Consider the following 26,592-nt stretch of genomic DNA (forward strand, 5'->3'; position numbering starts at 1 on the left):
CACACACAAAACTCCTCTCCTTTCAAAAAGTTTTGGGTTTTTGGGCAGAAACAACTAAGTATATAAGAAGATGATAAGAAAGATAGAAGCATAGTATAAGAGAAACCTAGAAAGATACTAAAATTAAGTGTATCAAGTATTTTGGCTTAAGAATAACTTTTGATATGTGGATTTTTTTTTTAAACTTTATTTATTTTGAGAGAGCGAGAGAATCAGCAGGGGGGAAGGGCAGAGATGGATGGGGACAGAGGATCCGAAGTGGGCTCCAAGCTGACAGCAGAGAGTCCTATGTGGGGCTCACAAACCACGAGATCATGACCTGAGCTAAAGCTGATGCTTAACCGACTGAGCCACCCAGGTGCCCCGATGTGTGGATATTTTTTAAATTGGAATTTGTTCTACAATATGATTTTTTTCTGGGTAGATTTCTTTCCTTCCTACAGTGTTAGGGAGAGAGGATGATAATGGTGATGATGAAGACAATGAAGTAATGATGGAATAGTGATAAATAATCCTTAAATGTCATTTGCATGCTTGATACTGTGCTAAATCCTTTCTATGTCTTATCTCATTTAATCCTTATAACCCTGTGAGGGAGGGACTGTTTTTAACCTGTTTTATATAGAAGGAGATGGAGACTTGACATGATTAGTTATCTTGCCCAGAGTCCCAAAGCTGGTAAGCAATGGAGGTGACAGTTGAATTCAAGTCTGTTTGAGTCCAGAGCAGATGCTGTTAACCACCCTGTTTATCATAATTTGAATGGCAGCTGGCTTCATTTGTAGAAAGGATGTGACAGAAACTAGTTGGAGGGAAAGAGCTCCCTTTTAGTGATGTGCTGCTTGAATTTAGGAAAGAACCTTCTATCTGTAAGTGATTGTTGCATCTTCTAGCTTTTCCCCACATTAGTTCTCATTCAGTAGTGCATTGGAGGAGAGAAAGTGTTTTCCTGCTTGGGTTGGTTTCTTGAACTGGTACTTTTGAAAGAGTGGATGTGGGTAGGGAGGCTTTCTGTGAATGCTCATGGTCTGACCTGCAGAGCATGACCTGACATCGTGATGCACCCTGGCTGTGCTGAGGCATCTGTCCCTTCCCATTTCTGGGTTTGACATGACTGATGAACTCGGGTCCATGGCCAGCCTGGGCACTGAAAACTCTTTGAATGCCACCTTGTGTTTTGGTGGTCAGGCTAGAACTACACTCTGAATGGTAGCCCCTAGTCACATGTGGCTGTGAAGATTTAAATTAAAATTAATGAAAATGAGATAAAACTGATGTTTCAGCTCCTCAGTTGCGTGAGTCACATTTCAGTGCTCAGTAACCACATGCAGCTAGTGGCTATCTTATTGGACAGTGCAGATACAGGGCATTTTCATCACTGCAGAAAGTTCTGTTGTGTAGTCTAGAATATATCAGTGCTTGGCATTGTTAGCTCCATCAGATGATTTCAATGATGTGACTGAAGTTACTGAGCTCAATGGTGCTGTGTGTTTGAATCTTGTTGCCTGCCTTTCCCACATCCCAGCTCCCCCAGGATTGTGGGTAAGTGGACACTTCCGGGAATATTTCCCTGGGGTATACTATCTTCACCTCAGTCTTTTTTTTTTTTTTTTTAAATTTTTTTTTTTTTAATGTTTATTTATTTTTGAGACAGAGAGAGACAGAGCATGAACGGGGGAGGGACAGAGAGAGAGGGAGACACAGAATCGGAAGCAGGCTCCAGGCTCTGAGCCATCAGCCCAGAGCCCGACGCGGGGCTCAAACTCACGGACCGCGAGATGGTGACCTGAGCTGAAGTCGGACGCTTAACCGACTGAGCCACCCAGGCGCCCCACCTCAGTCTTTATAATAGCTTCCTGAACTGTGTGTTACAAATGTCCTGGAGGTATTGATTCCTTAGATTCCGAGTAGCTGGGGAACACCTGTATCTTCACATTCTGCATAAATACTTGCTTTTTCTGTCTGTACCATGATGTGGTACAGGATGTGGCCCCCTGAGTAAGAATATTTCCCTAATCTATTCCAACCCAACTCAAGAAAAGAACTAAGATCTGACATGCTGTTTTGAAATGGTCTTGCCCTTAGGTTAAGAATGCAGTTAGACTATGACTGTGCCAATTAACAAAAATTTATTTTTCTTAAAAATAAGAAATGTTTATAAAAGGAGAAAGCCTCAAAGTTTATGTTCTTCTCTGAGTTTGTCTCATTTGGGGGTTTTAGTTAATACTCAGTAATAGAGTTTTTAAAGGTTTATCATATAGATGTGTTACGAAATAATTTTTCAAGTCTACATATTGATAAAAATGTCACCAGCCTTTTCTACATTTTTCGGTGTCACGAAAATATTAAGTTATAATATTAAGTTATATATTAAATGTGAGTTGAATTTAAAAAAAAATTTTTTTTTTAACGTTTATTTATTTTTGAGACAGAGAGAGACAGAGCATGAACGGGGGAGGGTCAGAGAGAGGGAGACACAGAATCCGAAACAGGCTCCAGGCTCTGAGCTGTTTGAGCCGACGCGGGGCTCAAACTCACGGACCACGAGATCATGACCTGAGCCTAAGTCAGCCGCTTAACCGACTGAGCCACCCAGGCGCCCGAGTTGAATTTTTTAATATTCATTAAAATGCCTTCTTCCTCTGAGGAGTCTCATTCACACCAGCCCTAGACTATTCATATGTGTGAATATAGGACAGCGTATTTGGTGGACTGAGAGCCCTAGGGTTTCTGTATATAGGAGCTAAGTTTTGTCATATATATTGTTTGAGAATATAATTTATGCTATAAGAAAGTGAGTTCCTCTAAAGACTTTACTGAAACTTTTTTTTTTTGCCAAACCTTGAACCAGATCAATGACTCGTGGCAATAAGTATTTGCATGTAAAGCTGTTCAGGCAAAATAATATAATATGTGACACACAGCAGATTGTAATGCCACTTTAATAAATGAATGTGCTCTAAAGAACTTAACTGTGTCCTTGCTGCCTCAAATTCTTTGCTGTGTTATGTGTTATCCCAATTATGTTGGTTTGCTTTTACACCAGTTGATTTTTTTTTTAGGCTGTTGTAAGGCGATATTAACATTGTGCATCTGTTTTGATTTTAAAAACCACTGTTGGATATCGATTTTCTTCATTTCCACCCTGATCCTTTAGTTTTTCTGGCTTATAGTGAGGTCAGACCGCTCATGTTTGACCCTACCTGATGTTGAGGGAACTCTGTCCCCAAATCAATAGGAAAAAAACAGGCAGGAAATGACATTAGGAGGCTATTTGTTGGTTTCCTAAGCCACTAGGAACCAGATGAAAATGATGAATCTGGGAAAAAAGACAAATAACTCACTTTAATTGTTATCCTCACTGGGCAAGTTTCTCTGTACATTTCTTGCCATTGTGAAAAATAAGAAAGATTTGCTGATTTGTGTTAAGTGTATCACTGAGATCACTAAGTATTTGGCAGCCTTAACAAATTGCAGGAAACCAATTTAAGCCGGAAATAGCACAGCCCAAACTCAACAGCCAATTTAGGGAAATAGATTCATCTATATGTTCTGTGTGTTTTTCTCCCCAGATCTAGCCCTCTTAAACAGCTCTTTAAGGCCTATTTAGACATAACACAGTAGCGAGAGTTCACAGTAAACACGTTGCACTTGTTCCTTTGACTTGAGTTACAAGAACGGAAGGGAAGTTACAGAATCTAGGTTTCCAACTTTTAATACACGAAACTTTGTTGATGTCAGTGTTTCAAGTGTGCACTTTTTGTGCTGTAATAGATAATTTGTCTGACGGTTCCTAAAAGGAAGTTATGTGTATGCTATTTATTTATTTATGAGGTAGGGCACAAGTGAGCGAGGGGCAAAGAGAGAGGGAGAGAGAGAATTCCATGAGGAGTAGAGAGAGAGAGAGAGAGAGACAGAGAAGTGGGGCTTACCTGAAGTGGGGGGTCATGTTCACCTGAAGTGGGGCTTGAATTCACAAAACGTGAGATCATGACCTGAGCTGAAGTCAGATGTTTAACTGACTGAACCACCCAGGCACCCTGCACACTATTGATTTAAAGGCTTTATTTATTTATTTATTTACTTACTAATTTTAACTTTTTAAAAAAGTTTATCTATTTTGGGGGCACCTGGGTGGCTCAGTAGGTTAAGCTTCTGACTTCAGCTCAGATTACAGTCTCGCAGTTCATGAGTTCGAGCCCTGCAAGGGGCTGTGTGCTGACAGCCCAGAGCCTAGAGCCTGCCTCACATTCTGTGTCTCATTCTCTCTCTGCCTCTCCCCCGGCACGTGCGAGTGCGTGCGCACGCGCGCGCTCTCTCTCTCTCTCAAGAATAAACATGAAAAAAAAAAGTTAATTTTGAGAGAGAGCACACAAGAGTGAGAGCAGGGCGGGGCAGAGAGAGAGAGAGAGAGAGGTGGAGGGAGAGAGAATCCCAAGTAGGGTCCATGCCATTAGCATGGAGTCCTACCTGATCCGAGCAGAAACCAAGAGTCGGAGGCTTAACTGACTGAGCCACACAAGCACCTCTCAAGGTTTTAAATCAAATTCTCTAGTCAGTACATGCTGTTCTTAAAATAGATCCACAGTCTATGTTTAATGGATGGTTGAACTCATATTGTTAATTCAGTCAACAAGTATTAGCATGGCAGTGGTCTTTGGCTTCAAGGAATTATTAGTTTGGTCAAAACCTATTTAACATTATAAGGTAGTGGAGAAATACTAGTTAATTACCCTTTACCTGCTCAGTTAATATTTATGAGTTGGTGAATGAATATGTAAGGAAGATAGAATATGCTAGAGGGATAGAAAGTGTTTTAGGAATTCAGAGAAGACAGTCAAGGGCAGGCAGGTAACCAGGGGAGGTGGAGGTGTTGGTGTGAAAGGTGTTCCATAGACTCAGTACACAGGTGTGAATACTTTAGATGAAGGTTACACGTGGGGGTCTCATGGGACAGAAGGTTGAGGAAGTTAAGGAATTGGCTTTTGTCCTATAGGGCCTAGTGGCTACTGAGCATTCCCATTTAATTTTAGGGTGCAAGTTTAGAGAGTTGCATTTGGTGCTACTGTTCAAATGTACTCAGATATTAATAACACTGTTATGGCTAAAAATGCAGTGCTGATTTTTCTCATTGATATTTTTACATTTAACAAATGTAAATGGTAAGAATATATGTTTTCCACTGGAGTACTAAATAAAACCATTTTCATTTTCATGAAAAGATAAGCAGCCCCATGAGCATTTTTATTTGTCCTTAACTGGCCCTATAGCAAAAAAGAAAAAGAATAAACAAAGTTGCCCTCAGCTTTTTGAGACCGTATAGGGCACAGCAGATGATTTCTGAGCACGGAGAGTGAAATGATACAAAAGGGTGCCTGGAAAGAAAAGATAATAGACAGGATGCGCTGGAAATCAGAGACAGGGACAGCCACTCTGCGTGGTGTGGATCCAAGAGGCGGTGGCAAAGAAGGACTTGGTGGACGTGGTGCCTCAGGCCACAGGGCTGGTTAGTGGCAGTCCCCCTCTCATCTAGGGCACTTTCCTCTGTATCTGTTGATCCGTCACTGTTGTATTTTATTTATTTTTGAGGAACCAGCACAAATTTAAACTCACTTTGTTTTAAAATCGAGAGCAATAGTTCCCTCCTAAAAATGGAACAAAAAAAATCATTGACAGTACAGCTTATATCCCATGGTATTTTGGGATGATGAGAGGGGAGGCATGCAGAAAAGAACAACCTCCAGCAGTAGAGGCAAGGAATTACAGAGAGATGCTTAGTAGGTTCTGACCTGTCACTGAGTCACACCTTCCAGTCGTTTTCTGTGACTTAGAACTTCTGCCCTTTGATTTCTGAGTTCACTGACCACTGGCTGAGCTGCTTTTTATTCCGTCTTCGGAGGCCCCTGCCCTGTGATTGGTGCAGCATAGCTGCCTTAGCGCTTCGAGGGGTTTGACATCAAGTGGGCCAGATTCCTGACTTGTTCCTCAGTTCCTGGAAAGAAGAGGTGCTTTGTTAGGTGCATCACGTCCTGTAGATTCGCGGTGTAGTGGGGCCGTGGAGTCAGTGCTCAGGAGCTGAGCTGAAAGGCAGGAACGGCAGTGACCACGGGGGAAGAAAGAGAAAGGGTGTATTAGCGAAGCGCTCCACTTTTCGCCGTGGTAGATTTTGACACTGAAGTGAATTGTGGGATAGTGGATTGTATTTTCTCATAGAACAAGTGTGTTCTTGGGCATTAACAAGTAAATCATGGTCAGCGCCAATGATGGCTCATAAACCACAAAGAGAAAACGACTCTGAAGTCAAAATGTTATAATCATGCTTCAGGATTTATAAAATAAAATATCCGACGTTGGTTATGGAGGAAGCTCTCCTGGCTTATAAAGTGTAGGACATACAATACACAAAAATACCATCTTTGATTTAAATTTAATATACCAGTTATAAAAATAAACACTTGATTAGCAATATTTTTGTCTTTCTTAGAATTTGATAGACTTTGAGGGCATCATCTGGATGGCCCAGATCTCTGAAAATAGGTTGCCCAAGAGAGTGTTAAAGGTACATTTTTCCTTTAACTGAGGAATTCAAGCTGAGGTATTCAAAATCAATCCATTGACCCTTCCGGCTATTGACCAAATTGTGGGTTATTGTTGTCGATGATGATATGTTTCCTTGTAAAAAAACACTTTAAAAAGTAAAGTCTGACCCAGCATTTCATTTCTTCTCTCTACCCTTTCCTGTCTCCCTGGTTTATTCAGAATCACAGGTACAGTGCTCTGTATTAGGCCAAATCAGTGCTACCCGGGAACACTAAGTGCTTTTAAGTCCCTTTTTAAACCTGTTCTGCCCCCAGGGCTACTTGACACTTTGTTGACAGCTGTCACTGGACTTGAGTGTTCCTTGAAAAGCGTTGGGTGCCCATGTCGGTCATTACAGTGAGGCTCTTCAAACTTTTTCACAGAATTGCGGTGGCATGCTTAAGACAGTGTTCTGGGTCTACACGCCCTGGTCCCCCTGACTGAGCGGTTAATCGGAATATGGGTTTTAATTAACCAGACCGAATGATTGGAGCTTGGAATTGCTTTACAGGGTAATAATGGTAACTGTCTCCTCACTTCAAGGCTATGATGTCTTGCAGATTGTGCGGTGGGGAGGTAGAGGCCGCAGAAAGCCCTTGTGTATTGACTTTGTTGTCAGGACTCATTTACTTTGGCTGGTAAACGAGTGCTGCCGCTCCGTTCCTCACTTCATCCCCCTTACTCTTTTTTTAATTCATTTTGCTGGTCCGCCCCCTTGTGCCTATAGTCCTACGGGGGACACCCCAAGCCTCCCTGTGTGTTTGAGGAGTAGGGGCAGAGCCATGGTTTCACGTTTTAAGGTTTCTCCCGTCCGCAGGGTCGTTGGCCCAGCAGCTTCCATCATCTCTCCCCTGCCGTGTTCCAACAGTGTCTTGCTCAGCTCCTGGCCTTCAGTCTTGCAGTTTCCAGTCTGTTTTCACTGCCAGAGTGTGAAACCAATCGTGCCTTTCCTCTGTTTAAGGAAGCCTGAGAGGCTTCTCTTCCCCTTAGGATGATCTAGATTTCTCCTACGTTGCCAGCAGGTCCTGCACAATCCCTTTGCTGCTTTATCTCCTACCTCATCTCCCAGACCCACCTGTCTCATGGTGAACTCTAGTCATATTGACGTTCTAGAGTGTTCCTTTTGGGTTTTTGACCATGTGTGAACACTGTTCCCCCAGCTGTCTTCCCCAGCCCCACCCCCTCCTCAGCTCCTGCTTGTCTTTTATCTAGCTAGCCCTTCCGGATTGTTCAGATGGCTGGAAATCATGTACCCCAGCAAGTTTTTCCTGACTCCAGGTCTGAGCTAGGTGCCCCTCCCAGCACCCTGTGTGTGCCTCCCCTTATCCCATAGTGCTGCAGGTGCCCATGTACTCAGCCCTCTCTCTCAGGTGCCACAACTTTTCTTCACTTGTGTGTCCTCTCAGGACACCTTATATGGTGCGTCTTGCTGTGGTGCCGACCTGTCTTGGCTGAGGTGAAAAGCGGTTACAGGTCTGTCTTTGCTGTAGGTAAGCATCGGCCTGTTGAGGTGAGATGATTAGGCAAACTCACATAAAAAAAAAAAAAGTCTCAGAGGGCTGAGGAGATTTCTCTTTCTTCAGGAGCCATTTTCCCATAATCTGGGTACAGACTTTCCAAATTGATACCTTTTTGAAGACTCTTCCTGTGCTTTCATCACTATGTCTATAGTACTGATCCTTGTTAGAGTATGGGCTTCATTGCATTGTAGTTGCTGGCTTAGTTGTCTGTCTCTCTTCCTAGATTATGAGCCTTTGAGGTCAGGGAATGTTTGTTTACTCCTCTTGTATACCCATGCCACGGTGACTATGTTATCGTGTTAGGTGCCCAATACATATTTGTGGAATGAACGAGCTAAAGCCATTTGGGTCATGGGGCCTGATGTGTATACGTGCGTGTGTCAGCTAGACACAAGGTGGAAAAGGGATCTTTCTCTTACAGTTGTTCCACTGGGCATGGGTATGAGGGTCTTCACCAGGCCCAGGATGGTGTCCATGTAATGCTTTGCCAGTTTTAGTTCTTAACCATAGCGAATCCCAGGAAACCCTGTTGCAAGAGATCCTTTCTTGAACACTATCTTGTGAAAAGCACAGTCTGTGAAGCTAGTGGCTAGGGAGTAGGGCCCTGATTGATTCAGAAATGCTGATGTGGCGATCCATGTCCCATTCCTAGTTACTAATTTAGTTTGGAGAGAAATAATGTGCCTAGATTTTGCCACGTTTTGGGGAGGGCTGAAGACAGTTGGGATTTTCCCTCTAGGACCCTCCACTCTTTATTTTTTTAATTTATTTTTGAGACAGAGAGAGACAAAGCTTGAGCAGGGGAGGGGCAGAGAGAGAAGGAGACACAGGATCCGAAGCAGGCCCCAGGCTCTGAGCTGTCAGCCCAGAGCCCGACGCGGGGCTCGAACTCACAGACCGTGAGATATGACCTGAGCTGAGGTCGGACGCCGAACCGACTGAGCCATCCAGGCGCCCCAAGGACCCTCCACTCTTAATTCCTGGTACCATCCTCACTTTTCTTCTCTGTTGCATCAGAGTTAATCTGACATTAGTCCCTTTGTGCCCTGGAATTTGAGGAGTTTTAGGACGGTTAGATTCGGCCTCCGACCTTGAAAAGCAGCTCCTCAGCCCTGGCAGCTTCCTCCAGGAGGACCTTCTACTGTGTTCCTGATGTCAGTGCTCTGGAACCCTTGAGATCTAGTAGAAGCCCTCTTCATCTCTTCTTCCTGGGCAGCTGTTCCCTTGCTGGATCTCCATTTCTGATGCAACTGTTATCACTCTTATCTTCCAGAAAGGCTGGTCTCTGCTCTCATTGACTTCCTCAAGTGCCTGGGGCCAGCTCTGCGGTTTTGGTGTCTAGAAGCTCAGGAACTTAGAGGTGGTAGGGATTGGAAGGAAGATCCGCTGCATGTGTCCTCTTATGCCGGTGTGGAGAAGACTGGGAGACCAGGGAGCTGGCTCCTCAGCGTGTTCAAACACACATAGATAGCTCAGCATTAACTAACAGTGATCAAAGAAAAACCTCTGGGGCACCTGGGTGGTCCAGTCCATTAAGTGTCCAGCTCTTGATTTCGGCTCAGGTCATGATGTTGGGATTCGTGAGTCGGAGCCCCGCCAGGCTCTGCTCTGGCAGTGTGGAGCCTGCGTGGGATTCTCTCTCTCTCCCTCTCTTCTCTGGCCCTCCTTCACTTGCGTGTATGTGCTTTCTCTCTCTCTCACTCAAAAATAAATACACTTAAACTTTTTAAGAATTTGGTTTAGCTCATATGGGAATTTAGCCAAGGCATCCCATTTTCACCTTATTGCTGTATACTGCAGTACTGATAATGCATATAATTATATCAGATTGGCTTTGCCCTACCATTTTGTTTGGTAGTTAGGCTAAATTCTTCAGATGTAATTAGTCTTGCTATCGATGTAACAGGCATCTCATTGCTTTAAAAAATAAGATAAATATTGATTGCTGTATGTCATTTTTGAGGATTGACCTGAGGAATGATAAGAAAATCAATTACCATAATGAGGATAGATTTGATCTAAATAAAAAATATAAAGCCGCATTAAAGATTGACAACTCCCCCAACACATTTTTATTGTTTCATGAATTCAGCCAGCTAGGTTATGGATTCTGAATGTTGTCCTTGTAATTATGTAAACAAATTATTTTAACAAAACACTTCCAACAGCTCTCATTCATTTCCCTTCTTAAAACTTGTGCTTTTAGCGAGAAGAGACGGCTTCGATCCACAGTGTGCATGCACACTTGGAGACGTCATAGGGCCGATCATCTCTGTCTTGTTCTCTACTGGCAGGAGGAACGAGACTAGCTAAGCAGCTGTTGTTTAATGCCGTGGGGCATCCTGGACGCCCGTTGGGCACAATGTGTTTCTTCAACTTTTTAAAGTGACATGTTGACTTCTGGGAATCTCATGAGATTGAACCCATGAACTGCCTTTGTGACACCTTTATAAAACTTTTCTGAAAAGGTTGCTTTACTGTTTTTTCTCAGAAGCTTTTTAGAGTGATTATTACAAGAATATGGGAAATTCTAATCCTCTTTTCGTGATTATTTGGCCTTTGGCAAATTTTATTAGTTTTTTTAATAAAAAACTTTTGAGAAAACATGGATTGTATAATTAAAAAATAATTTTTTATCAAGCCTGATAAACATACAAATGATAAATTGCTCCCTCTAATTTTTTTTCTGTCCTATTAAACATTATAGCTCTACGGGCATAGGCATTGTTTCATAAACCCATGCTCACCTTTTTGCAAAATGATGATTGCAGAAATGACAATCAAATTTAAAACCAGTGATTTTTAAAAAAAATTGCTCATTTTTATTGCTCATTATTGCTTATAGGACTTGGAACTGAAACTTTTTAAGGCTATGTTATGTTTTGATTGAGAGTACCCTCTTCTCCATCCAAGTAAACTTCTTTTAGCTGCACTGTCATAGAGGCCTCTGTAGTACTCAGGTCTGCAGCATTATTTCTGATGTACTGCAGGAGGTAAGATTTGTACCAGGCTAACCAGACTCAGGATGGAGGCTGCAAAAGCTGACTGCAGTTACCACCTCTGTTTCCCTGGCAGTGATACAGTGCGATGGTGTGGTTTTGGGAACAGGATTCCAGAGGAAACGAGCCCGTTTCTTCAAATAGGTAATGGGAAGGTTGTAGTTGAATTACCTTGGATAGAAGAGAGAGAGAGCGTGTGTGTGCGTGTGTTTGCACGTGCACACACGTGCATGCACAGTGTACGTTTAGTGTTCAAAGAGCTTTTGCCATTTTATTTATTTATTTATTTATTTGTTTGTTTTTTTTTTTTAGAGCTTTTGCCATTTGATAGTTGTGTGATCTTGTGTTATCTCCGTTTTCTCCAGGATAAAATGGAGAGACTGATTTCACATGGTTGCCATGGAGACTAAATGAGATAATGTATGGGTGCTGACATATAGCAGGTGATCAATAAATGTCCCTTCGTTAACATAGCATCCAGGGCTCTGACTTCAATGCCACCTTTCACACACCAGGTTGGCTCTGCCAATCTTTCTGTCTCCCTCTCTGCCTTTGTCTTGTGTTCTGTTCCCTAGTCTCAGCAATCATTTATTTAGTCCTGGCTGTGTGCCAGACACTATTAAGTGCTGGGCTTTCATAGATGCATAAAGCAGAGCAATGCAGTGTATGCTGTAATGGAGATACACCTGTAGCATGAAGAATTAAGGACTAACTCTGCCTGGGGAGGTCAGGGCAGACATCATGAAAGAGGTGGTGATATTTGAGCTGAATATTGGAGGATGAATAGAGTTTACCTATCACACATAATGGATTTGATGGTGGGGGATGATGAAGGAGGTGGGGCGCAATTCTTTCTTGGGAGAAGAAATGGTGGTTGCGGCATCAGAATCATAAAGGACTTAGTGCTGTCTGGGAATTACAACTAGTTATATTTATTTAGAATGCAGAAACTGAGTGGGAGATTAGAGTACGAGTAAATATGGATGGAATAACAGAGCTAAGGAGTGTGGATTTACTTCTGTAGCAAATGCCTCCATCCCCATGTTTCTGTACTTGATTTTAACTATTTGTGGGTGTATATATGATCAACTCAAAGGTCACCTTATCAGAACTTCTCTTGATTCTGTTTACTTTGCCTTTCTCTGAACATACATGATACTTTGTCTGTATTTTTCCCTTGGTGGTCACTATTTCTACCAATAAAATAAGTGGGTTATTGATAGCTGTGTTAGTATCTTTACTCTTCAGTAAGCTCCTGGAAGGCAGAATTCACACCTGAAAGCCCCCCCTGGGCCCCACTGTGACGCATCTAGCATCTGCCTCACCTGTAGAGGGTGCTTAAGAATGGAAGGGCCCATGAGCATCCCCAGCTTCTTCAAAATACTGTTGACCTCAAGAACATTGTGTTCAATGAGAGAAGCCAGTCACAGAAGACCATATCTTATATGATCCCGTTTTTATGAAAAATGTCCTGCACAAGCACAGAGAAACAAAGTAAATTAGTGGTTGCCTACTGTCGGGGTGGTGGGGTGCAGGTGGGTAGAGAGTGCCTGCTGATGGTTGCACGACTGTATAAGTCACTAAAAACCGCCGAACCTGTACACTTTAGATGGGCAAATTTTATGGTATAGGAATTTTATCCCAATAAAGCTGTTAAAATACTTTTGAATCTTGTCAGATTTTTGAAAAGTATCATCAAGTGCATATTTTTGCCTGTTCTCATGTTGACAGTACCCACTTAGGGACTTGCATTATAATCTTTATTATTCTGTTTTAAAATTGTGACTTGGAACTCAGTAGAATGTAGGTGAAGTAGAGCTTTGGGAATTCAGTACCCCCTCAGAGATGCCAGGGAGTGTGAGAGGGACCTTCTGACGAGCCCACGCAGTGACATCATTCTCTGTGTTAATTTTAGTATCAATGAAGTGGCATCGTTGGATATAGTTGAACAGTGTATTTTTACCTTTCAGGTTTTTGAAGAAGTTTGTCTTAGAGAGTAAGGCATTGCTTTGTCTTAATAAAAAGCTATACGAGGTTCACAGAAGTAGAAGGAATGGTGTTATTTCTCAGTCACCTTCAGGATAAGAGAGGTAGATGTAGTTTGTTGATGTTGTGTTTCTCGTTAACAGGCACTTTATTTCTACAGTCTGTTTTATACTAGAGCTTTTATGAAGCCACACATATTAATAAAACATGTGCCCTTAGATAAGTTGTTTAATGTGGTTTTCTTTTTCCTCCCTTACTGTAGGAACTAGTAGTTTCTGTGTTGATGAAACAGTGGGGAGCCTCTATTCTGGTGTGCTCATTCATGCAAAATCTAGCCCTCTTGAAAAGTGAACAAGATCATTGCCAAAAGGTATTCATCATGCAATCTACCCACAAGAAATTTTGAATGGAATCGTTATCAACTGACTTAAATAAAACAGTTATTTTCTGACACTATATCACCCAATGTAATCACTTAGGACATTTACCATTATTATGCGTACAGTTTCGTTTTTCATATGATTGCCAACTATCTAAAAAAATGGGGTGTTCAGATTAATGTTTTGGGGAGGCTGATATGATCTACTTAACCCTGATTTAACGTGAACAGTGGCAGTGGGTGGTTCTTCACCATGGATCTGATTGTTATGAGGGCTTCTTCAGAGACTCTGTAATAGCAAAAGCATTGCATTTCATTTCTCTTCACTTACCCTGCATCTAGCTGAGTGTTACCCTGTTATTCAACCCAGGGCTGGATCAGTAGGTCTTTCCAAGGATGAGTAGGAGGACTTATTCAACCAGTAAGGGCCACAGTCCTCAGGTTTTGGTGGGAGATTTTCCCACTTGTTCCAGATAGGCCCCTCCGGCCCTCCTGTGTGTGACCCCAAGAAGTTGCTCAGACACCTATTGAATAAATGCCCAGCGCCTGGGGTTTGGTGGAAGGAACACTGGATAATTGATAGATGTTAAAGTCCTGACATGAGTGAACCTGGACTTCTGCTCTGCCCCCTCTTGTGTGTGTGACCTGGGGGCAGTGTGCTCAGCCTCTCTCAACCTCAGCTTTCTCTGATTTGTGAGGCCCACGAGTGGCAGGAGCTGCATCCTGAAGTCACTGTTTCTTGGGCAGTCCCCCATTATTGGGAAAGGAATGCATTTTCTTAAATAATGGATGACGTTGAAAATAATGTTCTTAGAGTAATTCTTCAGGCTTGTAATGGGTTTTGGGGTTAACTTGGAAACCCAGATGCCATTTCACTTTTTAGTGAAGAAATTACATTGAGCTTTGGCACCACTAAGGTGTGGGTACCTTCCTGTAGCTTGCAGTCAGGGTTGGCTCCTTTGTACAAGGTTTCTTCTGTCTTGTGAGAGGGCTTATAATGCTTCACTTTGGGGTCTGGTATTGTCTCTATGCAGTTCTGTTCAAATAAACACATGTATATACACACAAACGTGTGTGTGTGTGTTCATCACCTATGGAAATGACGTGTCAACCACAGATGTGTTTGTGCGGACATTGAAACATTTTAATTAGCAGTTACTGAAGGAAGCTCTTGTCAAAGGCAAATGGTCTCCTGTTCGCTGTTGTGCCCAGGTCCAGTGTGACCAGACAGGGAAGCGAAGCAGTTGCAATAATTTATAATAGTTTAAATAATTTTGGTTGACTTTTGTTTATTCATTTTCCCAAGTGTGATAGTGGTGGCTTTTTGTTCTTGTTTTCCTCTATTTCAAGAGTATTAACTATTGCATTTCTCCCCAATACACTTTAGAAGGGAGAATTTAGCACATGTACATGGAAATAATTTCATGACACATCAAGCCATTTTTCAGGGAGGGTCAGAGCCTGTCCAGATCTGTTGCTGCAACAACACTAGGGCTTTGGGATCAGTTCTGAATCTCTGTGGGCCAGTCATAGTGGTTTCCTCACCTAGAAAATTGGTACTGATTGGGGAGTCTGGGTGGCTCAGTTGGTTAAGCTTCCGACTTTGACTCAGGTCATGATCTCGCGGTTTGTGAGTTGGAGCCCGTGTCTGGCTCTGTGCTGACAGCTCAGAACCTGGAGCCTGCTTCAGATTCTGTGTGTGTGTGTGTCTCTCTCTCTGTCCCTTCCCCGCGCATGCTCTGTCTCTCTCTCTCTCTCAAAAATAAACAAACGTTAAAAAAAAAAAAGAAAACCTAATACCTACAATATTGTTTAATAAATAGACTATTGAAATTAATGGGGCTATTGAAAGTGAGAAGAGCTGACTTTTATCTTGACCTTATTACCAACTAGTCTTTTTTACCTTGGATAAGTTTATTTCTCTGGGCGTTCTAATCTGTCAAATGTGGAATGGACTCTTCTCTCTGAGATTTCCTGGGATAAATAAGAACCATTTTCATTCATGTTTGTGTGTGTGTGTGTGTGTCGACAGTGTTACCCGAGCAAAACAGGTTTTCAGCAAATGATGGAGTCATTGTTATGTGATTAGATACTGTATAGTATAGTTATGAGCTTATTTGTTTATATCCGTGAACATTTATAAATGGAAATTGTCTTTCTTCGAAGTTTGTTCCCAAGTGGTCTGAAATATATCTTTACCTACAAATTCATTCATATTAAGGAAGACACTTGTTGGGATGAGCACTGGGTGTTATATGTAAGTGATGAATCACTAAATTCTACTCCTGAAACAAATATTACACTGGATGTTGACTAACTGGAATTTAAATAAAAACTTGAAACAAACAAACAAACCCAAAACCCCAAAACAAAACACAATTCCTTCAGACATTTATGTGTGTGTATGCCTAGATCTAATATATAAAATTTAAAAATTAGATAAAATACATCAAAATGATCAAGGCACAAGAACATGTATTTTGAAAGATCTCTTATTTTAAAATTATTTATTAATATATTTCATTATTTGGATATGATGCTCAGAATAACGTAGTCAATAACAGCAAAAATGCTGTTGGCAGCTTTTAAGTTTAAAGAAAGTCACTCTAGAGAATTGGGAAAAAATAGTAATTAGAAGGGTACTATCAAGGTTGGCATGTCTAAATTTAACACAGCAGCTGTATTTTGGTTTGTGAGGGGTGTGTGTGCCCTGTTACAAGCTGGGAGCATGTTATAATGGAGGTAGAGATACTGCCTTCTGAAATGCAGTCTCAAGAAGTAGCTGCTGCATGTTGCAGTGCCCTCCCTGCTGGCCCGCAAGAACCTCATCAGTTCCTGGAGAAGTTTATAACCGGTAGGTGGTTTGACTTTCCAGCTTGGCTTTGGTCTGTTTCTGAAGGAGGTCTCCAAGAACGTAGCAGACATAGCCTTTTTTCTCCTCTGTGTTTGAGATACTGATTTCTTTTCTTCTTTTTTAATTTTTTCTAATGTCTGTTTATTTTTGAGAGAAAGAGAGAGAACAAGAGCGAGAGAGCGAGTGGGGGAGGGGCAGAGAGAGAGGGGGAAGAGAATCCTTAGCAGGCTCAGGCTCAGGGCCGTCAGCACAGAGCCCAATGCGGGGCTTGAACTCCCTAGCCTTGAGATCATGACCTTAGCTGAAGTCAGCTTAACTGACTGAGCCACCCAGGCATCCCAAAATACTGTGATTTCTTGAATCTAAAGATGCCCTTTTAATGATAAGAAACACCATTATTTTATGTTCCACAAAGAAATAACCTTGACACTTAAGCTTAATAAAATTCTTTTTTATCCATTAGGATGTTGATTTTCTATTTGTTGGAAGAACACAGATTAAAAAGGAAAACTGAAATGAATTGGGCATGATATTTTTGAAACTTATTCACTATCTAAGTCTGACTCACTTTCTGACTCTGAGTTCTCCATGTCTGCGTATTTCCCCACGCTCTTCTTACCTTCTGTGCCATTAAAATGTTGCATTTCTTATAATAGTGCTTTTCTTTCGATGCTGGAGTTTTCTCCCAAGCTGCCGATACTCATTCTGCGTGTTTCGATGGTATTACTTTCTCTATCGTACATAGACAGTTTCATGAACTGTGTTCTGTGAGCCACTCTGCTCACAGCTATAGTCAGATGCTGTTGCTGTCAGAGCAGTTAAAATGTGGACAAGTATGTGTCCTCAGAATCCACGGAATATGGCAGCAATGTACTAGCTTGTGAAAGAGACTTGCACCGAGAAGTCACTGTCCAGAGGCTAATAGAGGAGGAGTGGAAGGTGGTATAGTTTTCTTTGTTCTAAGTGGTTAACGCTGCAGTTAAGGATATTGTTTCATGTTCAGACACTGTTAATCTCTAATCATTTTAATGTATAATTTCCTTTTCTCTTTCATGGAGATTCTTAATGGAGAGTTTTACTTGAAAAGATAGCCCTGTTCTCTCTGTACTGTTGAAACACCTTCCAAACGTCAAAGTTCTGTATCTAAGAGATACAAAGATGAGTGAGGTTTTTGTTCTCAAGGTACCAATGGTTAAATGAGAAATGGTAATAAACACAGCTAACGAGTACAGCATAGTCTGTGGACCTCATTATGGGTGAGAAAGCAGTTACTGTACTTTATATGCTTAAATAGTATAGGTAAGCCTGTCTTTTTTTTTTTTTTTTTTTGTAAACGTGGAAGACCACCATAATAGTGTATGTAAGTAGAACTGAAAAATTAAGTAGGATAAGATTGCTGGGCACTCTTTCTCCTGGATTTATTAAGTTTAATTTAGTCTTCAATAAATTAACAAAATCATGTATCTAAGGAAATATGGTAACTGAAATGTGTATGATCCAGGATTGGATCTGAATCAGGGTTTTTTTGGACATTTGTGGACAATTGGTGAAATAGAATAAGATTATAGTATTGTATGACTGTTAATTTCTTAATTTTGATCATTGTCCTGTGGTTATGTAACAGATTGTCCTTGCATTTCAGAAATCACTGGAATATTGAGGTGTGAGGGGCATCACGTCTGCAACTTACTGTCACATGTTTCAGAAGGGTGTGTGTGTGTGTGTGTGTGTGTGTGTGTGTGTGTTTATGTAGAGAGAGAAAATGATCAAATATATCTAGTACATTTTTTTTAAAGTTTTATTTATTTTGAGAGAGAGTGAGAACATGAACAGGGAAGGGCAGAGAGAGAGGAAGAGAGAGAATCCCAAACAGGCTCCGTGCTGGTGACAAAGAGCCCAATGTGGGGCTTGGACTCACGAACTGTGAGATCGTGGCCTGAGTGAAACCAAGAGTCGGACGCTTAACTGACTGAGCCACCCAGGCTCCCCTATCTGGTAAATGTTAATTGGGAAATCTGGGTGAAGGGAACATGGGGATTTTTTGTAGAGTTGCCATTTTTCTGCAAGTTGAAATGATTTCAAAATAAAAAGTTACAAAATTGAAAAAATTTGCTGAAATACAGGGGTCTAGTACTTTAAATTAGCACATTCTGTGTGGCTGTAGAGCAGATACATTACCCTGGTTCTTTGTCTTCGGAAATCTGAAACCTCTCGCTTTGTGAATTTGTATGTATTTTGAGGCTTGCTTGGGGAGCATTTGCACATATGTTTTTATATTGTTGCCATTCTCTAAATATTATATCATTGTGTCTGAGAGGTTTTAAATTATTTTTTGGGGGACAATTCTTACGTTTACCTTTTGATAGTGAATGGAAAATGAGTAACTGTTTTCTTGATTTAATTCAGAAAGGAGGTCTCCTCTTGTTACTTTCTAAACTGGCCCTATGATCCCTGTTCCCACCCTGCCTCTTTGGCTTTACCTTCATTGTCATCCTCTCCCCATTAGGCCAGATTCGTCTTTAAAATCAGTAAAATCCTGCCTCTTTCAAAACGCATTCCCTGATCATCCCTATGCGACTCTGATCTCTTAACTCTTACCACACTCAGTTTCGCCTAGTTATTTTATTGTTTTAGGCTGTTCTCAGTGATGGATTAGAATTGTTGCTTTGTGGTCCTTTAAAGTTATGTGTGCATATTATTTTCCCAGCCTAGTGTTACAGTACTGGCAGGTACAAATTGTTTTCTTTTCTTCCCTCCTGAATTTATACCCACAACTCATGACTGCTGTCTCTGCAAGGTAGTTGTTCACTAATTGATTCTGACTGTGTAACTCTTACTGGATCCAAAACTAAAGCAACTGTGTTTGGCTTTTTGGATTATCTATATCTGTCTTCTTTTCCTTCTGTCCCCCAGTCTTTAAAGATTAAAGATTTCTTTTTTGGGCTTGCATTAGTTGAGATAATGTTTTCAAAACTTAGCTGTTTTAAATTCAGGCATCATGGGTGGTTTTTTTTCCCACCTGTCATTAGATCTGATTGTTAAAATGTATAAATCGTATTTGAACAAAAAAGCATTGCACAGTAATTTATAAATATGTTGTACTCTGTGGTAAGGGTAAAGTGATGAGACTGATTTTTGCTTGAGACAAACCACATTTGCATCTTAAATATAACTTAATACTTCTCTTGTCGATTCAACTCAGGTAAGGTATCTTCTTGAGTGACGAAAATTTAGATGATTGTATAAAATAATGAGCTGTGGCTCTGAGTTTAGTTCATATCTTGTTTTGAATTTTCTGGATTATCTATTTTAATATATTTTTTAATACTTATTTTTGAGAGAGGGAGCGAGTGACAGAGAGAGAGCCAGAGCGCGAGTAGAGGAAGGGCAGAGAGAGAGGGAGATACAGAATCCGAAGCAGACTCCAGGCTCTGAGCTGTCAGCACAGAGCCCCATGTGGGGCTCAATCAAACTCACAAACCGTGAGATCACGACCTGAGCCAAAGTCAGACACTTAACTGACTGAGCCACACAGGTGCCCCCTGGATTACCTGTTTAAAATGACCTGAGGATAAGACATTTTATAGAGTTAGGATTATAGGACTGTAAAATATCCTCTTTTACCTCTGTCTTTAGTCTGAAACTTTTGGTTAAATCTTTTCTAGAAGTCATATTGATGCTATTAACTCTGGTATCTCTACCATAATTTGGCATCATCTAAAATTTGATTCCTGTTCTTTCATACATTATCACAATCCAGCAACTTCAAGAAATATTTGCAAATGAGGGAACTGAGGCTTTGAGAGGTTAAATGACTTGCTTAGGTCACAGGCAGCAACATCCGGATTTGAGCTTGGGTCTTTACTGCAAACCTGTGCATTCTACTGGATTAGACAGTGTTAACTGTTTTGTGCCATGGTCTCCTTTGGCATTCCGGTGAAGCATATGGATCTATTCTCAGAATAATGTTTTTATTAATACATAAAATCTATAGCATTACAAAGGAAACCAATTATAACATTTTCGAGATACTAAAGGACCCAAATTTGTAGTATTGAAGTATACTTACTAGTTATAAGCACACTAAATTCAAAGATCTGGTGCTTTACTGTTACTTCAAAGTAGTGATGAGCATGAATTACTGATATTTTGAGATATCTGAAACTATTATTATATGTTATGAGAATATGATTCCTTTTGGTGACAAAATCACAGGTACTGTGTCTAATACTAATTTATTTTAGGCTATCATTCAAAATTGAAGGAAATGTTCACTTTAATTTAGAAGTTAGCAAAAATAAAGATATATTCGTTTTTTCTACCCAAGTTTATGAACCTCAAAATCTCCAGGTTACGAGCTGCATTAGGGCCATATTGTCCATCATGCCGGTACACATTATGTTACCTGCTGGTCTTGGCACATACTAGGTACTTAATAAAGGTTGAATAAACAAATTGCAAAATCAAAATATATGCTAATGATATAAGGATTCATTAAAAAAGGAAAAATAATTAAGGTGCCCATATGTTGTTAGATTCTTGAGGGTAAACATTAAAGTTCACTTTAATTTAAAATGGTTGGAACCTATACTTGAAAATTATGTGTTTCTTCAGATTCTAGTCAGTTCTCTCCTCTCCTGTGCTCTAAAGGTATTATATTGGGGTTTGGTATTTTCGTGCTTAAAAAGCATTAGTCTTATGTGTTTTAGCTCCTTTTGGGCAGTTTGCTTTAATGAGGATGATTGACTGTCAGCATTTCAGGTCTCCATCAGTAATGACTGGTACGTGGGGCACAGACAGGACCTGAAGTGGAATGTTAGAGTGTTGAAATGGCTTTGTTTGCATTAGGTGAGCCTGAAAAGGTTTGTTGTAATGCTTTCTACCTGGTGAGTCTGAACCTCTTCATCACTTGTCAGACCGGACAGCTTGAGTGTATTGTACTTGCTTCTACGGGTACCTAAAGCCTAATTCTACCAGTTCTTTTGTGAGTTAAATAGGAGATAACCACTCAAAAACCTTTTATTTCTTCCCTCAGGCGGGGAATAGGTAGGCTGTTTTCTTCTACGGCTCCTGTCTGACTTAGTTGTAGCTTCAGAGATACTAAATAACTTGGATGGTGTTCCAGGAAGAGCTTTAGGTAGAGGGAACAAACTCCCTTGGCTCATTTGCCACTCAACAGGATTACAGCCCCCCCAGTACACAAGAAGTTTGTGTCTCCGCTTGACCCAGGCCAACTTCCTAGGTCCCAGCTGAGGAATGTGTGGGGCACCTGACATAGCCTTCCTCTTCAGCCTCGTCTTCCCTCCCACGAAGGGGGCTTACAGACCTGCACACGCTTCCTTCCCCACGTCGGCCCTGCAGAAACATCTGGCAAACTTCTCTTCTGCCACACACGTTCTTTCCCTCTACTCTTTCTAACCTCTTTAATTTGTTATTTTTCTAGAGCAGCTTGCAACAGCTTTTGGCCCGAGTTTTTATAACAAGACTTTTGCTTAGGATAGGGCTGGAGGATGCTGTTAACTCCTTATCATCTGAGGACAAATCTTTAAATTTGGCATTGACAGTATACACTTTTTTTCTTTTAGTGCCTCTTTTTTTATAATGACGTGTGTGTATGTGTAACTGTCCTGTGGCCCCATTAACTTTTATTTTGCTATTTGATTCCCATTAGGAAACTTCTGGAGCCCTAAAGCATAAGTATTTATACAATTCATAGGAAAGAACTTTGAAAGAATCCATGTCTGCTTAGGTTGGTATTTTGTACCATTTGAAAGCACTGTTTCCCATCTGGGGACTTGAATGGCAGTGTTCTGGAGAGCACATTGCTGTTAAAAGCTCTAATGGAGGATATTTTAATTTCTGTGAACAAATCAACCAGTAAAACAGTTATTTAAATATTTTATTTGCCTGTCTAATGAGTTTTGTGATTGTTAGTGGAGATCAGGCAAATAGGCTTTAGTCCCTTGTTTGCTTTCTCACATAGTTGGTATATTACACATACTCCCACCTGCCTTGGCGAGTAGACATTTAAGTAGTTTAAAATTTTTATTCATAGTCATGTAGTATTTGATTTATGTCCATAATGGATTATTGGTTAAAGTCTGGAAACATATGGGACACTAAAGATGAAAAGCAGGTTAATGAACATCATAAAAATGATGATAGTTTTGAAAATTAACTTTAGGATGCTTTTCACTAGATTAGTAAGCTGTATTCATTTGATAAAAATTCTCATATAGCCCATTGAGGTGTGTCTAATATTTTTAATACTAAATGTTAAAAAGAAAAATACAGTGATTATTATATTCAGTTTTGCTTTTAATTTATTGGGAATAAAAGCTATCCTCCATCAAATTTGTTTGCATTTACAAATAGCACCCTGAAATCTCTCGTATCTTGTCATTAAACATTTTTTTAAAAATGTTTATTTATTTTTGAGAGAGAGAGAGAGAGAGAGAGAGAGAGAGAGAGAGCATGAGCAGGGGAGGGGCAGAGAGAGAGGGAGACACAGAATCTGAAGCAGGCTCCAGGCTCTGAGCCATCAGCACAGAGCCCCACACAGGGCTCAAACTCATGAACCACAAGATCATGACCTGAGCCAAAGTCAGATGCTTAACTGACTGAGCCACCCAGGTGCCTCTCTCTTATCTTGCCATTTAGAAATAAAACACAGAAGGGGCTAAAATGAAACCACTTAATTTACTTTAACCACTTTAGACAGTTGAAGTGCAAAATGTAAGAATTCTGAATATTAGGTCATGGAAGCACTTTTCGTCTGTTTTTGATACCGTATTTAAAAATACTCTTGGCCCCCAACATATATATATGGTTTACTTTTTTTTTTCAATGTTTATTTATTATTTTTGAGAGAGAGCACACGCAGGGAAGGGACAGAAAGAGAGAGGGAGACAGTATCTGAAGTGGGCTCCGGATACAGCTGATACAGTATCAGCACAGAGCCTGACGTGGGGCTTGAACTCACCAGTTGCAAGATCATGACCTGAGCCGAGGTCGGATGCTTAACCGACTGAGCCACCCAGGTGCCCCTGGTTTTACTTTTGAAAAATTTTTTTTTGCATAAGTAAAGACTAGAACAAGTTTTATCACGGTATATTGTAAACACTATATAGAAAGGTTATATAATACACTTTGTCATGATCTCAATAATATTAGTAATTTAAAATCAAATGTTTTAAACTTATAATTACTTCATCATGTAACATATAAATTACAGATTCTTTTAAAAATTACAGAACAGCTTCTTAAGATTGTATTAGTGAGAGGATTTGTACTTTTAGAAGCATTGAGCAAAGCATTCGGCTATTGGAATGTATAGCAGGGAGAAGAGCTTTGGGAAGGGAAATGAAACATCTCCCCAGTTTCTGCAACCAGGGAGCGACTTTGTGGAAACGTGTACACATTGGCACAGACCGGAGCCAGTTTGGAATGACTTCAGCAGTGTATTGGCCCTGCTTGGTCCCTGTGTTATTGCAGAGTTGACTGTGGTGATGAGTGTCACCTGGCAAGGATGCCAAGCTCTCTACCTCTTTCTGGGGTAAGGATGGTTGGCAGGAGGTAGGAAGTCATTTATGACTCCTTCAGAGGCCGTTCTCTTGGTGTGCTATCTCCCGTGTGGCCACGAGGTTAAAAAACAGTCATTTAGGTGCTCAAAGGAAAGACCTAAGATAGTTCGAAAGAATCTTAGGGAAATGCAGAAATATTACTGCAGCTTGAGTAAGAGAAGCATTCTTAAGATGGCAAAAGTACAAGTATTGCTCATTAAAAAGGGAAAAAAACGATGTGTTTCAACAAAGCTTCCTGTTAAGCGAATATGTTTAAGTGGATTATGGTTCTCCATTTACATCTTTTATGAAATTGGACATGCTGTACTAGGAAAAAAAGGGCCTCTGGATATGATTTGCATTTCTTAAGAATGCAGCAAATCAGTCACCGCATGCTTAAAATAATTATTTTCTTACAGATTTTTAACATGAATGCTAAGAACATTACCAGCAGCTTTAATGTATTAATATTTTACCTAACTTATGCCCACGCAGGCTGTTTTAGACCTAAACTAATGTTTATTTTGTAGCTGATGGTTGAAGTTCTCTTAGGAAATGTTAGCATATCAAAGAGAGCATTGAAGTTGTGCTGTTGTTTGTTTTGGGCTTTAGGAATTCCTGAAAGTTAGTAGCGGAACAGAGAATAGTGGAAGTGGGGTTCCTAGATGGTACATCCAGAATAGAATGTGAGTTTTTTGTGGATGATGACAGGGCAAGGGAGATGGGGAAAATGAACTTGTGACATCATCATTCTATTTGAAATTCTGCTCGGTGAATTTGCAATTAAAAAAAATCTATAGAAAGGGAGGACATAGGATTTGTTTAAACCCTTGGCTGCTATATAGAATGCTGCATAAGAAGAGAGAAGGAAAAAAATTGAGAGCATTCCTTCCGGTAGTCAGATTCTGAACAAACTTTGGGATAGCCGGAACATTTTCTCACAAAGGTTTCACTTTCCAGAAAGGGGGTGGAAAGTTAGTGAATTACTGGTTTGCAGGCAGTATGATGATGTTAGGCTCTATTAAACAGGAAGTAGATGACAAGATGAAGCCTTGAAGAATTGCCAGGGTAGAAAAGGTAATTTGTGATTAAAAAAAAATTTTTTTTTAATGTTTATTTTTGAAGGAGAGCGAGACCGAGTGTGAGTGGGGGAGGGGCAGAGAGCGAGGGAGGCACAGAATCCCAAGCAGGCTCCAGGCTCTGAGCTATCTGCACAGAGCCCGGTGCGGGGCTTGAACTCATGAGCTATGAGATCAGGACCTGAGCCTAAGTCAGAATCTTAATTGACAGTCACTTGCTATTTATTTGAAATTTGAGGACCGCATGTATAGGTCTTTAGGTAAAGTAGGTTTATGAGTGCTAAAATGTAATCTGATGAGGTGTGGACATCCATTAGGAGGAGATATAATTTCCACAAATTCCTGTGACATGGTTACTCTTTTTTTTTTAATTTAAATTTAAAATTTTTAAAATTTTATTTTTTATGTTTTAAAATTTACATCCAAATTAGTTAGCATATAGTGAAACAGTGATTTCAGGAGTAGATTCCTTAATGCCCCTTCCCCATTTAGCCCATCCCCCCTCCCACAACCCCTCCAGTAACCCTCAGTTTGTTCTCCATATTTATGAGTCTCTTCTGTTTTGTCCCCCTCCCTGGTTTTATATTATTTTTGTTGCCCTTCCCTTATGCTCCTCTGTTTTGTCTCTTAAAGTCCTCATATGAGTGAAGTCATATGATTTTTGTCTTTCTCTGACTGACTAATTTCACTTAGCATAATACCCTCCAGTTCCATCTATGCAGTTGCAAATGGTCAGATTTCATTCTTTTTGATTGCCAAGTAATACTCCATTGTATGTATGTATATATATATATATATATATATATATATATATATACACCACATCTTCTTTATCCATTCATCCGTTGATGGACATTTGGGCTCTTTCCATACTTTGGCTATTGTTGATAGTGCTGCTATAAACACAGGGGTGCGTGTGTCCCTTCAAAACAGCACACTGGTTCCCGTGGATAAATGCCTAGTAGTGCAACTGCTGGGTCATAGGGTAGTTCTATTTTTAGTTTTTTGAGGAATCTCCGTACTGTTTTCAAGGGTGGCTGCACCAGCTTGCATTCCCAATGGTTACTCTTATTATATTTATTTTACAGGTGAGGAAACTGAGTCACAGGGAAGCTAATGACCAAAGATTTACATATAACAATGGTAGAGCTGGGTTTTGGCACTAGGCAATCTGATTCCAGAGCTGACTTCTTAGCTGCTCTGAGCACAGGTTCAGAATTAGGTTAACTGAAAGGAACATTGAGGTGATCTGATCCATGCCCCTCATTTTAGAAATAATGAAACTGAGGCTCTTCTAAAGAAATTAAATAGCTTGCTTAAATTACTTACCCTGGAATGGACCAAACACCTGGGTTATTTTTCAGTTTCCTTTTCTCATGCACATCTGGAGGGAGGGGCTTTTCCCTAGGACAAACATAGGCCTCTGCCCTCAGAACTCTTCCGCTTCTTTTCAGGGATGCTCAACAGAGCTAGTTTTCAGGGATGCTCAACAGAGCTAGTTTTCCCTTCCCCACCCTTCCCCACCCTTCCCCACCCTCCCCTCTCCTTCCCTCCCTGTCCTTTCTCAAGTGTGCATGTTTTTGAGATTGTCTTTGAGGTCTGAGAAAGGGTAGATTGGAACTTTGAATTTTTGC

The 26,592-nt window shown here is 40.6% G+C and overlaps 1 protein-coding gene across 3 annotated transcripts in view; it reads left to right on the forward strand.

Moving 5' to 3' along the window:
* Positions 1 to 26,592, forward strand: part of CHCHD3 (coiled-coil-helix-coiled-coil-helix domain containing 3) — a 278,785-nt gene that overhangs the window by 13,541 nt on the left and 238,652 nt on the right. The window lies entirely within an intron of this gene.

The sequence above is a fragment of the Acinonyx jubatus genome, chromosome A2, assembly GCF_027475565.1.
Source record: "Acinonyx jubatus isolate Ajub_Pintada_27869175 chromosome A2, VMU_Ajub_asm_v1.0, whole genome shotgun sequence".
In the NCBI taxonomy this organism is placed as follows: domain Eukaryota; kingdom Metazoa; phylum Chordata; class Mammalia; order Carnivora; family Felidae; genus Acinonyx; species Acinonyx jubatus.